The sequence below is a fragment of the Triticum aestivum genome, chromosome 6B (assembly GCF_018294505.1).
Source record: "Triticum aestivum cultivar Chinese Spring chromosome 6B, IWGSC CS RefSeq v2.1, whole genome shotgun sequence".
Classification (NCBI taxonomy): Eukaryota; Viridiplantae; Streptophyta; class Magnoliopsida; order Poales; family Poaceae; genus Triticum; species Triticum aestivum.
The window spans coordinates 32,575,359-32,588,614 of NC_057810.1; positions in this window are offsets into that span (position 1 = coordinate 32,575,359).

A 13,256-nucleotide genomic window follows, 5' to 3' on the forward strand; every position below is an offset into this window, starting at 1 on the left:
GTCACTGTATCATGTCCGCTTCCGCTACCCCAGAATAAATTCATCGAGCCTCACCTCGACGCTCGATGAGCCGCCAGTAGAAGTCAAGTTATCCTCCACCACTTTCTATTTCGAGCTAGTAGCATGTCACCACACCCCCCTGTGCCATAACCGCCTTTATGTAAGATATTGGTGAGTTTGTATTAATTAGTTGAGCAGCCTCAGCTCAACCCTGTAAAATATTTGATGCTACTGGTCCTTTGTTTATCAAGTATTTGTCTACCAGAAAGGATGACTTTTCCTATACTGGGTTTAAAAGGTCGGTTTTATCAATAAACATTTTATTGAAAAGCCGGTCGTGACAGACTTGGTAACCAGAGCCAGGCTGACTGTAGGAAGCCACTAGGTGCGATCGCTAATTGGTTATTAGCATGATAGAGTTTATTCATGTTTTTACAAATGTAGTCATTTTTCTGACAGTCAGCATAAAAATTTTATGATCTGATCATGCAGAATTTTTGCCTACTTTCGTAGATGGCCGGCAACGACTGCGAGTCTCAAATGTTTGCCAACGTGCTTGAGGGGTTCGTCAAACTACTCTCCTTCATCGTTCAGGTCGCGATGGAGCCATCCGTGCGCCCAATCTTCACACTTTATCCACACAAGATCAACAACAGTCTGACTATGCACCAGGCCGTGGTGCAATTCAGGGGAGGTCATGCTGAGATACGCCGCCTCCGATTCTTGGGGAGAGCCATGCCTACAGAGAGGCATGCTATGCAGATGGCAGCCCGCGAGGCGATAGCACGTCTTCGGGATGTCCTACCTGCAATGAAGACCCATCGCTACCGCTACCTTCCATGCCATGTACCCTACACCTGTCACTACTCATTCTCTTGCCCCAGAGGAGAGCGAGACGAAGCCTTTGAGATGCTTGTCGAGTACCTCCGAGCCCTGGAGGCAGCCTTCGACAGCATGGTGGACGACCTCATAGCTGCACGCATGGACTCAGTTCATGGCTGTGCTGCTAACAGGAGGGAACTCCTGCACACCGCTCCACCACTAACTTTTGTCTCATCCGTAGCTTCTCACTCACCTACCATTCTCGCCACTGCTCGTTGTCTGCCTACCACTGAGGAATTTGACCAAGCTATTGCACCCACTCCCGTTTGCTCTGCACCACTTGTTGCACCCACTCCCATACGTGTTACTCCACCTATTCCACCCACTCGCATTCGTGTTATTCCGCCTACGGCACCTGCTCCGTCAGCTCAGCGCAGCGTTTCTCGTCTGGAACCTATTAGCGAGGAGGAGGTTGATTCCCCAGCGTCTCTGCGTCTCACCCTCGGCAGGCCAAATGAGATCCTCACCATCTCCGACTGAGTACGCGTAGCCGCCATGCGACGCAACGACTTGTGTGATATGTGTATATGTACATAGGTTGTGAGAAGTAGCCTGTTTGCGCATCATGTAGGATATGGAGAAGTGCACTAGTTTTAATAACATGTCAGGTTTATGTATGCATATCTTGAGTGATGTAATGTATAATTATGCTCGCGTGTAAGATATGTAATAGTCATTCTCCGCGCGAAATCGTGTATTTCTAAAAATTATCCTAGAGTTTCAAAATTTTCTTTGTGTGTGATTTTATTGACTTTTGCGACTCTCTTGTCTTACGAGTTTCACAAAATGTATCCCCAGTGTCACATCCCTAGCTTCTGGCATTGCACTATGATAGTGTCATGTGTGCATCATGTCTAAATTTTTCTTAAACTTGAAATGGGGACTAACAAACCCCAACACCCCCTTTTGAAATACTAGGTTCCAACAATTGGAATTTCAATGAACCCAAAATGCCCTTCATAAATGTTTACCATCTTTGGTCCTGGCTAAACCCTCTGCCAAAAATGGTTTCATATTTTTGGAGGCTATTCTGGATTTTTGCACCAAGCCATAAGTATTTGCATTTGGGCAATTTAAATCCTATAAATATTTTAAAATGCCCAAATAATCCTGAAGGTATTTTTAGGCTGTTGAGAATATTTTCAAATGTGCCTTTGAATATTTTCAGGTTTTTCCTAAATGGAATAGTATTTCTACTATTTCAAAACACAGAACAGAAACAAGTAAAAAGTAAAACAGAAAGCAGAGAGAGAGGGTTTTACCTGGCGCTCACCTGGCCTGGCCCAGCACGGCCCAGCCCACTGGCCTGTGCCAGTCGTCGCCCACCCCTGCCAGTAGGCAGAGGAGGGACAGCGCACGGCGCGCGCGTGGGCGCCACGCCACCAGGCTGCCTGCCTGCGTCACCTGGCCACCGCGACGCCTTGCGTCTTCTCCTCGGCGCTGCCTCGGCCCCCTGGTCACCACTCTCCCCTCCTATGCTCCCCCCTCGTCCTCTCCCCCTCATGCCCGAGCGAGTTCGTCGCCGCCGTTCACCATAGCCGCGGCCACCGCCTCCCCCTCGACCCCTCGCTGTGCCTGCGAGCTCCGGCTCGACGTCCTCGACCTTCTCGACGACCCACGAGGCCCCGGACGCGCTGCAACGCCGCCACCGATGCTTTTCCCCTCCTCGGCTGCCGGAGATCGACCTCGCCGCCCCGCTCAGCTCCGGCCTTCCCCGAGCTCGCCGTCTGCACCGTTGCAACCGCCGTAAGCCTCTCCCTCAAACCCTCCTCTCTGTTGTCCCGTTTTCACGCCGTAGCTCCTAGTTCACTGACGACCGAAGCCCGCCACCGCCATGGACGTTGAGCCACGCGCCCCCGAGCTTCGCTTGCTCGCCCTGGTGGCACAGACGTGCTCCTGGTGACCCGACGACGCCGTCTATGCCCTTGGTTGAGCTCCTCGTGCTCCGCCACGCCGCGCCCGTACAAACCCGTAGCTGCGCCGCCGCCAAAACTCATCGCCAGCGAAATTCCGGCAGCCCTGCGACCCCCTGTCTGGCCCATTGGATGCGCCTGAGCAAGGGCTTCTCCCCGATGCTTTCTGCATGACAAACTGCGGCCCCTAGCGCTTTCCCGACGCACGTCCGCCGTGGCAAATGGTCGCCGGCGGCTGAACGCCGGCAGGCCGACATGGCAACGTCGTTAACTGCTAATAACGGGGCTAACTAACTCCCTCTCTCACTGACTACTGGGCCCCACGCCCTTAACTAACACCAGTTTAATTTATGTTTAGTTTTATTTAATCACAGTGGCCCATGCGTCGGCGTTGACCTCGCTGACGTGGCCATTGACTGGCCCCACTTGTCTGTGACACTAACCAGCCCCGAGTCACTGACCAATGGGCCCCACTGGTCAGGTTTGACCGGGTCAGCCGCAGTTGACCAGCTGACATCACAGTGACGCAGAGCTGACGCAATAAGTCATTTTCTGGATTTAATTTAATTCAGAAAAATCCAGAAAATTGCCTAAACTTCTAAATATCATAGAAAATCAACCGTAACCCCAAATGAAATAAATTATATATGAAAAATGATCAGAAAAATCCAATCTATCCATCTGTACCATTTTCATGCATGTTAGAACAAGTTTTGTTCACTGTTTAGGTCAAATCAATTGAATGACATTTAAACCTTCACATATGGAGTTCGAATTTGAACCTAGGGTTCAAACCAACTTCATTTAACCTGTTGGTAGCTGCATTAGCTCAAACCAAAGCATATTGCCATGTCACATCCATGCATCATATTGTCGCATTGCATTGATTGTGTTTCCTCTCTCTTGCCGGTAATTGTTCCCTCTCAGTAGACAACGTTCCGACGATGAGTTCGATGACACCGATGAAGAACTATATTATCTTCAGAAGTGCCAGGCAAGCAAAACCCCCTTGTTCATTCCGATAAAATCCCACTCTCTCGCTCCTGCTCTCTTTTACTGCATTAGGACAACACCGATTCATCTGTTACTTGCTGCGGTAGCTGAACCCCTTTATCCTTTGCATGACATGTCATTGCCACAGTAAATAGATGAAACCCACTAGCATGAGTAGGAGTTGTTTGAGCCCTGATGTGCCTACTCATTCATGCTTGTTGTCATGCCTGCTATTGCTTAGAGTTGTGTCAGGTCTGATTCATCGGGGATGAATCGGAGGTGTGTGAACATGTCCTACTATTGAGAGCTAAGTGTGTGAACACGATTTGGTAAAGGTAGCGGTGAGAGGCCATGTAGGAGTACATGGTGGGTTGTCTCATTGCAGCCGTCCTCAGAAACTGAGTTCTGTGTTTGTGATCCATGACCAGCTACTACCACGCATTGGAATGCTTAAGTGCCCCTCTCGACTTATTAATCAACTTGATCTCTGTCCAGGAGTTGCAACTAGTTTCTGGTGTTTGTAGGTAGTGTTAGTAGTCTACCAAGTGGCACCCGGTACAGGTGGGCTTGGGACAGACTAGGCACAGTGGCCCGGTGTACCAAGTGGCACCCGGATGGTGGACTTGGGAACCCTGCACACATCGTTTGGGGCCGTGAGCGACACCCCGGCCGGATCTCCTTGCGGATGGAACCCGAATAGGCGATAAACCTAGACGAGAGACTTGTGTGGTTAGTCAGGTCGTGGCCGACACCCTCGCTGGGCTTTTGCTTGAAGGTTGCCGAGTACATGTCGTGTAAACGGCGGTAAGTGGTGAGAGCGTGTGTGGAAAAGTACACCCCTGCAGGGTTAATATGATCTATTCGAATAGCCGTGTCCGCGGTAAAGGACTTCTGGGTTGCCTGTAAAGTTCATAGACAAGTGAAAGTGGATACTTTAAAATATGCAAGATAAGCGTGAGTGCTATGGATGGCGTTCTCGTAGGGAGACGGGAGCGGATCCATAGTGGTGTATTGATATGGTGAATATGTGGACTCGTGTGCGCCACCTCAAAGAGTTACTTGCAGTCGTAGTTAGGATAGCCACCGAGTCAAAGCTGGCTTGCTGCAGTTAAACCCCACCATCCCCTTTGTTGATAATGATGCATATGTAGTTAGTTCTGATGTAAGTCTTGCTGGGTACATTTGTACTCACGTTGCTTAATTTATGTTTTTGCAGAGAGACTTCAGTCTCGCTAGTAGTTCCACGTGGACTTCGACGTTTAGCTTGTTACCTCAGCTACGATCTTGTGCCCTCGGCAGGATCTGATAGACAGTCAGGCTTCTCAGCCTTTTTCATTTGTAGATGTCTGTACTCAGACATGTTAAGCTTCCGCTTGTGCTTTGACTTGAATGCTCTGAGTGTTGGGTCATGAGACCCATGTTTGTAATATCTCGCTCCTCGGAGCCTAATGAATAAATGCTTGAGTTGTAGAGTCATGTTGTGATGCCATGTTGTATTTGCACATATCGAGCATATTGTGTGTATGTTAATGAAATGCTTGGTATGTGTGGGACCTGACTATCTAGTTGTTTATCCTTAGTAGCCTCTCTTACCGGGAAATGTCTCCTAGTGTTTCCACTGAGCCATGGTAGCTTGCTACTGCTCCGGAACACTTAGGCTGGCCGGCATGTGTCCTTCTTCGTTCCTGTGTCTGTCCCCTCGGGGAAATGTCACGCGATGAATTCCGGAGTCCTGTTAGCCCGCTACAGCCCGGTTCACCGGAGTCCTGCTAGCCCAGTGCTACAGCCTGGATTCACTTGCTGATGACCGACACGTTCGTTGTTGGGTCATGTATGCCTGTCCCTGTAAGATAGTGCCACTTAGGGTTTACGACTAGCCATGTCAGCCCGGGCTCCTTATCATATGAATGCTAGCGACACTATCATATACGTGTGCCAACAGGCGCAAACGGTCCCGGGCAAAGGTAAGGCGACACCCGTGGGAATACCGTGCGTGAGGCTGCAAAGTGATATGAGGTGTTACATGCTAGATCGATGTGGCATTGAGTCGGGGTCCTGACACCCAGAGTGAAAGATGTCTCGTCCTTGGACGCGCTCTATGCCAAACCAGCCAGAAGAAAATTTTGGCACACCACAAAACCACAATTTCACTCAGGGACAGACAAGTCAACAGGACAGTGAAACAACATTTACCAAAGTATGTCGTCTGTATGAACAGAGTCAGCAATAACACCAGGAAATGATGAACCAATTCATCAATATGGGAAATCACCATGGTCAGTATCAGCCGCAATCCAAGTTGTCTGAGTTACAGAAGACGCGTCCCCCAACTTTTTCGCATACTGATAAGCCGCTTGAAGCCGACGACTGGCTTCGGGACATGGAAAGAAAATTAATCATTCCACAGTGTTCAGACCAGGAAAAGGTATTGTACGCACCACATTATCTCACAGGAGCAGCTGCATCGTGGTGGGAAAACTTCCTGCACATGCACCCCAATGAAAATGAAATCACCTGGGAAAAATTCAAAGAAGGTTTTCGTGGGGCACATATTCCTAAGAGCGTCATGAAAATCAAGAAGAAAGAATTTGATGAACTCAAGCAAAGGACCATGACGATGTCAGAATATAACAGCCAATTCACTTTGCTGTCTCGCTACGCTAATGAAGAGCGCATGACCGAGAGCAAGAAGATGGAAAAATTCTTGGAAGGCCTGGGACCCGCTCTTAAATGCCAGCTGGTTGTGCATACCTTCCCAGATTTTAAGACACTGGTGGATAAGGCCATTACTCTGGAAAATGAGCGACGTAGCCTAGAAGATTTCCGCAAACGCAAGAGGGACCAAACTACTTTTGCTCGCAATCACAGAAGCAAGAAGGAATTTCAGAAGGGGGAATCACACAAAACCGACAAATAATTCACGCCCAGCCAAGAATTTCCATGCAAGAGACAAGGAGTTCACATATCGCCCAGGCGTTACTTGTTACGCTTGTGGAGAAGAAGGGCACTACGCCAAGCAATGTCCCAAGCCAAGAAATTCAACCCCAAAGGCTAACAATGGAGGCAATAATTCAGCGCCAAAGTGAAACAATTTCAACCCCAATAACAACCACCGGAAGGGTCACCTGAACCACGTAACAAAAGAGGAAGCATAGAACGCCCCAGATATCATACTCGGTACGTACCCCGTCAACACAATACCTGCCATGGTTTTGTTTGATTCTGGAGCTTCTCACTCATTTATTTCGAAGAGTTTTTCTTTGCAAAATAATTTTTTGATGCTTCCCTTGGAAAAGTCAATGATCATCAAGTCCCCTGGAATTAAGCAAATGACCCAGAGTTACTGTCAAGGAGTGGTTATTGAATTTGAAGGGTTGGAGTTTTACGCCAACCTTATTATATTGGAAAGCAAAGGACTGGATGTCATCCTAGGGATGGATTGGTTGACCACCAACAAAGGTTTTATTGACTGTTTCAACCAGACCATGATTCTCACCCACCATCAGGGAAAGACAATAAAAGTTTCAGCCAAGGAGAGATAAATACCTCGGCAACCAAGATTAAACAAGGTGGACGTTTCTGAACTGGACAAGGTTCCAGTAGTGTGTGAATTTCTAGATGTATTTCTAGAAGAACTACCAGGCATGCCACTAGACAGAGAGATAGAATTCAGCATTGAGCTAGCACCCGGAACCGCTCCCATTTATAAGAAACCATACAGAATGGCACCATCCGAATTGGTAGAGTTGAAGAAGAAAATAAAAGAATTATTGGAGAAAGGATACATCCGAGCCAGCTCCTCACCGTGGGGTTCTCCAATTTTATTTGCCAAGAAAAAGGATGGAACACTAAGATTGTGTATTGACTATCGAGCTCTTAACATGGTCACAATCAAGAACAAATACCCAATGCCCCGAATAAATGATTTATTTGATCAGCTCGCACAGGCCAAAGTCTTCTCAAAAATTGACTTGAGATCAGGATACCACCAGTTGAAAGTACGAACTGAAGATATTCCCAAGACAGCCTTCACCTCCAGATATGGGTTGTATGAGTTCACAGTGATGCCATTCGGGCTGAGCAACGCCCCCGCATATTTTGTTCACCTTATGAACAAAGTATTTATGAAGTATATGGACAAGTTTGTTGTAGTATTCATCGATGATATTCTGATATACTCCAAAACACCAGAAGAGCACGCCGAGCATCTCAGGATTGTACTCGGAGAACTCAGGAAACATCAATTGTACGCCAAATTCAGCAAATGTGAATTTTGGCTAAGACAGGTGGGTTTTCTGGGCCACGTGCTAACCCAAGAAGGTATTGCAGTAGACCCAGAAAAAGTCAAGGCCGCACTTGGCTGGAAACCACCAGCTAACGTAACGGAAGTACGGAGTTTCTTGGGAATGGCAGGCTATTATCAGCGATTTATTGAAGGATTCTCCACCATAGCAAAGCCCATGACACAATTGCTCAAGAAAGGCAAGAAGTTTGAATGGAAGGAAGCATGTGAGAAAAATTTCCAAGAGCTAAAAAGCAAATTAACAACGGCACCAGTATTAATTGTGCCAGACATACACAAGAATTTTGAAGTATATTGTGACGCATCCCGGGAAGGCCTCGGATGCGTATTGATGCAAGAAGGCAAGGTTGTTGCATATGTCTCCAGACAACTTCGCAAGCATGAGGAGAATTATCCCACTCATGATTTAGAATTAGCAGCGGTCATCCATGCACTCAAGGAATGGAGACACTTTCTACTTGGAAACCACTGTGAAATATACATAGACCATAAGAGTCTTAAGTATATTTTCACACAGCCAGAACTAAATTTACGGCAATGACGCTGGTTGGAGTTAGTGAAGGATTATGATGTTGGAATCCACTACCATCCCGGAAAAGCAAATGTTGTGGCAGATGCCCTGAGTCGGAATCCCAGCACGGACGACGACAATGTACCAAAGTTGAGACCCGAATTTCAACAGGAATTTGCCATACTCAATTTAATAATGATTACCGAAGGCAATGTGTCGAATCTGGAAATACAGCCTACCCTGATGGAAAAGATCAAGGAAGCCCAGCACGGACACCCCAGCATTGATGGCATAAAAAGGAAAGTAAGTTTGGGCAAGACCTTGGAACTCAACGTAGATGAGCAAGGAATATTATGGTACGGAGAAAGAATCTGCGTACCAAATATCTAGGACCTCAAACATCAGATTCTGTCTGAAAGCCACACCGCTCCGTATTCAATCCATCCTGGAGGGACAAAGATGTACAAAGACCTTCAGGAAAAATTTTGGTGGCACGGTATGAAGAGAGACATAGCCACGTTCATTGCATGTTGCGACTCTTGTCAACGCATAAAGGCCGAGCACGAGAAACCAGCCGGGCTGTTGCAGCCGAACAAAATACCCGAGTGGACGTGGGACGAGATTGGAATGGATTTCATTGTTGGACTACCACGGTCACGACATGGAAATAATGCCATATGGGTCATAACCGACAGGTTAACTAAGGTGGCACATTTTATTCCGGTGAAGACAACTTACTCCACTCAGAGACTGTCCAGACTTTATCTTGCCCGTATCGTCTGCCTGCATGGAGTCCCAAAGACTATCATATCTGACAGAGGCACACAGTTCGTCTCTAGATTTTGGGATCACCTACAACAAGCACTGGGTACCCAACTAGCATTCAGCACCGCATACCATCCCCAGACTGATGGACAGACTGAACATGTAAACCAAATTCTAGAAGATATGCTGAGAGCTTGTGTCCTCACCTACGGAACCAGTTGGGAGGAGAGCTTGCCATATGCAGAGTTCGCATATAACAACAGTTATCAAGCCAGCTTGCAAATGGCACCCTTTGAAGCTCTATATGGCAGAAGATGCCGTACCCCGCTAAATTGGTCAAAGACCGGAGACAGCCATATCTTCGGCCCAGATATGCTCAAAGAAGCCGAAGAGAAAGTTAAGATAATTAGAGATCGACTCAAGACAGCTCAAAGTCGGCAACAGAGTTATTATGATCGAAAGCATTGGGAAATCAGTTTTGAACCAGGAGAATCCGTGTACCTAAGAGTCTCTCCTATGAGGGGTCTGCAACGATTCAGGATTAAGGGAAAGCTAGCACCAAGATTCATCGGACCATTCCGTATAATGGCCCGAAGAGGCATGGTAGCCTACCAGCTAGACTTACCCAGGGATTTATCCGATATCCACAACGTGTTTCACATCTCACAATTGAGAAAGTACGTGAGCAACCCAGAGAAGCAGGTATCACATGAAAATATTGACGTACAACCGGATCTCACCTATCGAGAGCACCCAATAAAAATATTAGAAGAGTCTGAAAGGAGGACCCGATAGAAAACCATCAAATTTTCAGAGTTCAGTGGAGCAACCACACCGAGAATGAAGCAACTTGGGAGAGAGAGGATTTTCTCCGAACAGAACACCCACACCTGTTTAAGGATCAACTGAAATCTCGGGGACGAGATTTTTCCTAAGGGGGTAGGTGTTGTGACACACAATTTTTTTTTGTGGTTTTTGTTTTCAGAAAAAAGAAAACCCTCTTTTTTTGGTTTTGGGCCTTTATTTGGTTTTGATCTTTTCTTAAGTTTTACCATGCCTCCTATGGTAAATTTTTTCCCAAAACCCCTCCTTCCACTTTGGTACAACCCAAACATTCCATTAAATTCTTTCCCCAAAATAATTATGTCCTTCATTTGGAGCCTAGGTAGTTTGCAAAGCAAGTACCTTAAGCATTTGATTTTTGACCTCAACCCAACTCCTCTGGATAGTCCTTTGTACCCACAACCTAGAACCATCTTGATCCACTCTTCTTCTTTTCAATTATTTCAAATTTCACTCTCTGCAAGTTTGGACCAGATTTGCCAAATTTGGTGAAATTCATATCTACACTTCTCCAAAAATTCCACCAAAATTCAGGCAACCTCTAGTTGCAATGAGAGACCTCTCCACCAAAAACCAGCTCAATGAAAAATCCCTACATGCTAGAATCATTCTGTCGAACACTTGGCATGCACTATTTTTGTTCATATTCAGTAAATTCAGAGTTTCAGTGTCGTTTCCCCGACAGAACTTTAGTCACATGCCCACTGTGCATTTGGCTCGATGCTCGCAGCCCCTCCCTCTTGTCCGGAGCTCCACACGCGCACTTGGCGCCTTCCTGGCGTCGGTGGCGCCCTGGATCGCCTGTGCTGGCGTGCTTTGCGGTGGCAGAACCACCGTAACGGCCGACAGGGGGCAACACCACGGCAGAACGCCGTTCGGCACCGCCCAACCCTCATGGTAGCTCCGCGTGGCCATCTCCTTGCTAGCACACGCATGCAGCACCGTCGCCGTGGCCTGGCACGCGCAGAGCGCGTTCTCTGCCGCCAATGGGCTGTGCTGCCATTCCGTCGAGGGCAGGCCGTAACCCTCCCTCCCGTGCTGAGTTGGAACCTGAAATGGCACCACTGCTCCACCTAGACGATGCTCAAGCTCCTAAGCCGACCGTTCCGCCGCAGCGCCGCCGTAATCACCCGCCAGACTTATCCGTCCACGGCAACTGCCTCGGGCCGGCTATAAATAGCACCCCCCGAGCTTGCCCTCGCCCACGCACAACTCCACCACCTCACTAGACCCCGCCTAGCCACTGGGAGAGCCTCGAGGGGCCTTTCTTCTTCGACTCCGGCCACCTCCGTCCGCCTCGGGCTCCAGCAACATTCTCTTCGGTGAGAACTCCTTTGCCGCCCTGCTCTTGCCCGTAGCCTCGTACCACCTCCAGTAGGCTAACCCCCACTTCAATTTGAACACCGTAGCTCCCTCCGGCGAGATCCACGACTGCCCGAACCGCCGTCCGCCGGAGCAAGGGCCTCCGTCGACACAGTGCTCGCCGGCGACCACCACCACCACCCACAGACGCGGAAGGGTTCACTGATCATGAAGGTAACTCCCGATCACCTTGCCTCGCCGTGGATCGCCGCCGGCGACCACCGCACCTCTCGGGCGCCGTCGCGCTCTGTTTTCCTCATTTGAAATTTCCAACCTGACGGGTGGAGCCCGCCTGTCAGTCTCCCAGCCGTTTATTTTAAACGAAACGTTTTCTGGACTTTTCCGCAGAGCCCCCTGGAAACTTTCTGTTTCATTACAGATGGGTCCTTGGACCAAAATTCTTATAACTTCTCAACAGAAGATGGTTTTTGATTGATTCTTTTTCTATCATCTTTATTTTTCTGTCTAGTTTTTTGTCATGTTTATTTGAAAAATATTTGGAATACTTTTCTGTACACTCACGGTATTTACGTTACGTACATATTTTTCTTATACCGTAGATTCCGGAGGAAGCAACGGAGCCGCAAACTTCGCACAGTTAGACTCCGACTACTCCGAACCAGGCAAACATGTTTGAACTATTGATATGATGAAGTGTTTGTTGCATGTTTGCATTTTAGGAGTTTCATGGCATGTTAATGAACATATCATAGAATGTTATATTTCATGCACAGAGTGGAAAGTAAGTTTCGGAAAGCCATATGTTGTTGGATACATATTGGCAAGGCCATGAGATGGCATGAGGATGGGTAAGATGGTAGTGTTGTGACATGCCAGTCTTATGCCAGTCCATTTGACAGCAGTATCATCATGATCAAATCATATTCCCATTCAGTTCCTTCCTGTGCTGCCACATGTTTTCTGCAAGGAATATGGTGTCGTAAGTTGCAACCGTTTTCCTGGTACACACCAAGTAGAGAGGCCGGGATGAGGGTTCCATGGCCCTGGATTAAAGTCTGTCATCCAGTCAGGGGGCATGGGTGTTTCCTGTTTGGACCGAGAGGGGGGCACCCCTTAGAGCGCGCGTATAGAAATTTGATCCCATGCTATTCGAGGTTGTGGCCTCCGCGTCTCAAAGTTTTTCTTGGACGTTGCCTAGGGTGATTCCTGGCATCGTGAGGTGGAATGGGTGTGTACTAGTTAAATGTGTTTCTTCCGAAATACCGTAAACGGAACTAGTCCTTCGTGACTACGGAAATCCGTTGGCTGTGGACAGTAGTACAAACTCTGCAGAGTCACAACTCCTTAAATCATCTTGTACTTGTCCAAGTACTGTATTCATCTTATCTTGTCAGGTATCTGTCTCAGTGACAAAACTTCGGTGGACTACCAGGGTGATAAACCCGGCTAAAAGATTATTCTTGTGGATGGACTAATACTTGTTGTTTACATTTGTCATAAGCCCTGTCTGTGGTGTCGCTCAGACGTCCGATGGTGGCATACCTGTTATCTACATTTGTCACAAGCCCTGTCCGCGATGTCGCTCAGACGTCCGATGGTGGCATTTCTTTTAAAGCCCTTTATGTGATGTCGCTCAGACGTCCGACTGTGGCATTTCTTTTAAAAGCCCTTTATGTGATGTCGCTCAAATGTCCGACTGTGGCATTTCTTTTAAAAGCCCTTT